The sequence below is a fragment of the Pinus tabuliformis genome, chromosome 6 (assembly GCF_031772625.1).
Source record: "Pinus tabuliformis cultivar Carrire ecotype Pingquan chromosome 6, CPIR1, whole genome shotgun sequence".
NCBI lineage: Eukaryota > Viridiplantae > Streptophyta > Pinopsida > Pinales > Pinaceae > Pinus > Pinus tabuliformis.
The window spans coordinates 597,997,127-598,000,794 of record NC_142292.1 but is presented as its reverse complement, the minus strand read 5'-3'; the positions used below and the strand labels follow the sequence as shown (position 1 = coordinate 598,000,794).

Genomic DNA, 3,668 nt, shown 5'->3' with positions numbered 1-3,668 from the left:
AATCTCCCTCCTGTGTTTGAGACCTTCTTTTACCATTAGCTGACCTCATCATCAAAATTCATTGTTTTTTCACAAAACAGCATTCTACAGCAGTTTCGTAGCGCGCTACGAAACTGCTGTAGATGTCAAAACAGAACCTATGTATCTTTGAAGCGTTTTCTGCTTAGATTCATGATCTCTTCAGACATTTGTACAACTATTAGGAACCTAAATAGTTTTAAGAAGATGAAGCTTGCTTCTGTCATTACATATCACAGCAAACTTGATTAGCATCAAACCAATAAAAAGCTTCATAAATCCCAACTGGAACATAAAGTCACTGTAGTATTCCTTGCTGTCTTCAAATCTTCAAATGAGGTGGTCTTTTTCAAAGTACAGATCTTAAAGTTGGAAGAATTCAACACTTGGACATTAAGCTCCTTAGGATTATCAGACCAAACTATCTCACCCTTCTGTACCAATTTGACTGGGTCTACATATATCAACTTCGGCTTGTCTGTCAGAATCAGCTGCATCTTTTTGTTGTAAAGTTTCCGAATTTTCTTAACCAATGAAACCATCACAATGAACTCCCCTGGATCTAGAAATTTCTCCCATTTAGAGTCAAAAGCATCGATAGTAGAAAATTTAGCCTTGTGCTCCTTATTCTCTACTGCCACTGATGATGAGGCCAACTCTTTCTCTTTGGGAGGTGCTTCATCATTAGTAGAACCACATCCAGCATGTGAAAGAAGCCACCCAGCATCTTCAGCTTCATCTTCCTTGTCAACAGTTAATGGTGGGGCTAACTTTGGAGCCAGCATACCCCTAACATTATCCCAGTCAACTCCTTTGAAGAAAGGATGGCTCTTGAGAGAAGCATACCCTTCAGGGCCAGAAGCCAATCTTTTAGATGGGTCCATATCCAGCAAAAAATCAATAAGGTGTCGTGCTTCAGAAGAAAAATATTCAGGAAATTTGAAATCTCTATCCATGATCCTTTGGAATGTGAGCCACTCACTGCCATTTTTAAAGGGTGATATGTCAGACAGCATCTGATACAAAGTGCAACCCAGTGCCCATAGATCGTTTCCAATTGTTGGAGGTGCATGCTTAAGGACCTCTGGCGGAACATAGGCAGCTGTACCAACAAATGTGCAGGCCTTCTCGTTTGACGTAGTCGGAATAATTGAAATTGAGGTGTTTTCCATTGGTTTTACACTGCCAAAATCTGCAAGTTTCACATGTCCATCTGCAGTAAGAAGTATATTCTCTTTACATCTCGGTGTATCAGTCCTACTTTGTGAAGGTACTCAAGGACATCCACAATCTCTGCAATATAGAAACGTACTTCATCCTCTGAAATACGAGATTTCTTAACAGCACGATTTGAATCCCATCCCAGGATAGGAAGCAACATTCCATGACAGTACTATGAAGATTGCAAACATGTTACAGATTGCAGATTGGTTAGCAAACAAATTTGTGAAGATGACACCTTCTCAATCAAGGAATAAGAAAGATGAAAGTTCTAAATCATATCCTAGCACGGTGACCTTCCATTCCATAAGTTGAAGTTATTCCTTCATAAATGTTGTACCTTCCCAACTTATTCCCAAGCATACCAGTGAATATGGCAGCTCAATGCAGAAATAGGGGAATGGTACAACGGCAATGGATTTCCCCGAGACCTGTCATTCCAATTAAATGTGGCTTCATGGCTTCAACAATTTAACCATGCAAACTCTAGCCTTCTGTTCCCTTGGGAGCGTTTGGGTTCCTGCTCACTGACCAACGATCCAAATCTTTATTGTAAATGTCAGAAGCATTTCCACTTCAAACCCACCATGTGGTAGCCAATCTACAAGATCAAAATTCACAACTTCTGCACGATTCAATCCACAATTGAAACCCCCAAAAACGAGCTTTATTTTTCCATATCTGAAAGAAATCTAATCATAGGCATTTCACAAGATTGAAGGACCTTAACAAAAACCCTCTGATCTGATTAACTTCCACAGAATGGAATGTACAGCGCGCACCTGAGCAACACCACGACAGCAGCGATTTTATGATACTCTCTTATCTGTCAAATATTCATCAATATTAACAGTTTGCCCGAAAGACGGATTCTGGAAAACCCTGAACTAATCCTTGCAAAATATAAAAGCGCCATTCTATCTCTCCTCCAAATCCAACCTTCCTTCTGTGTTTATTCAATGCGCACTCATCTTTTAACGACATCAGTCAATATCATTCCAGCCTTTATGCCACATCTCTATCCCAGTGTCACTAGCCATGGCGGCCTTGTGGCAATTAAATCTTTATAAAACTACTTGACACTTGGCATTAATCGCTGCATTTCATAAGAGCACCTTCATGTCTTCAATATGTACATTAATAATGAACCAACGTGCTTAATATTACTCACGACATTTTCATTTATATCAGTCATTTTAAAAGCTCGTGTGCCTTGGAAAAAGGACTGCAATGCATTTCGCATAAGCCAAGTAGTTACAATAGCTCCAGAACATTTTTATTTCAGAGAATAATACCAAGAAGGAGGTGCTGTGCATCCCAGTCTAAGAAAACGTGATCCCCTGCAGAAATAAACATAACGCTGCCTATTTGTAACACTGGCTGTAATTTCGTATATTCTGCATGCAGCATAGAATCTACAGGAGCAGAACGACCAATATGAAGAAGAACCCTCAATACAGCCTTGGATGCATTGGGGTTGTCATGCCTCAACTCCCATAACAGCTTCGGAAACAAATTGACCAATTCCCTTTGAAACACTAGAAGAAGACTATCTCGTACATCATGAAAAAACATGTTTTCAATTGAAGAGAGGTATGAGAGCTTCATTGTCGAACTTGAGTTACACTCTGCAAATGCTCGTGTAAAAGCCTTCAATAGCCTTTCTTTAATCTCCAAAGCGATCTCACAAATACCAGTATTTAAGGTGACAAATCGTTCTTCAACCTTATGTGAACACTGAAGTGATGGACTAAGAGGAAACAGAATAAGCAACCGGTGTATTAGGAAAGGCAGCAAAGCCTTGAACCACTAAACAGAATAAGCAACCGGTGTATTAGGAAAAGCAGCAAAGCCTTGAGCCACTTCTCCATTACCACCTTGATTTGTATTGCTGATGTAGTTCCAGTTGATAATTCACTTGAATCATACGCTTCCATCCTTCTCATGCATTAATACCAACACCTGCATGGCGCTTACCTACCTTAGAGGTCACCTATGACAGAAAAATCAATCATCCTCAGATTGAAACGCCGAAGTATTCTTATCTTTATGCTTGAACATGGTGTGAACATGAAGTTTATCATAAATATTTTTCCAATCTTTCAATCCATTGTGGCGTCCTGTTTTGTGAAAGAGGTTACAGATTGTGAAAAGACAATTCCAAATGTCAAACACTCTATGATTTATGGAATTTAATAGATTCTTTGTCTGGAGGATTCAACACAAAATATCTTGCAAATCTCCCACATTAGTATGTACATTCTTCACAATCACCCATGAGCCAGAATTCAGAGATAACTCCCTTAATGTACTTGATGCCAATCCCACAATAGCTGCACCATCATAGGGTGTCTCCTTGAATATACTGTCCCTGCTCTCATCAACATTCCTGGAGGGAAGTAGAACTCTGTACAATAAGCATGCTAGGA

At 39.6% G+C, this 3,668-nt stretch overlaps 1 pseudogene; it reads right to left on the bottom strand.

Moving 5' to 3' along the window:
* Positions 1-290: 290 nt before the first annotated feature.
* On the bottom strand, positions 291-3,207 carry LOC149259977 (3-phosphoinositide-dependent protein kinase 2-like; annotated as a pseudogene).
* Positions 3,208-3,668: the final 461 nt, after the last annotated feature.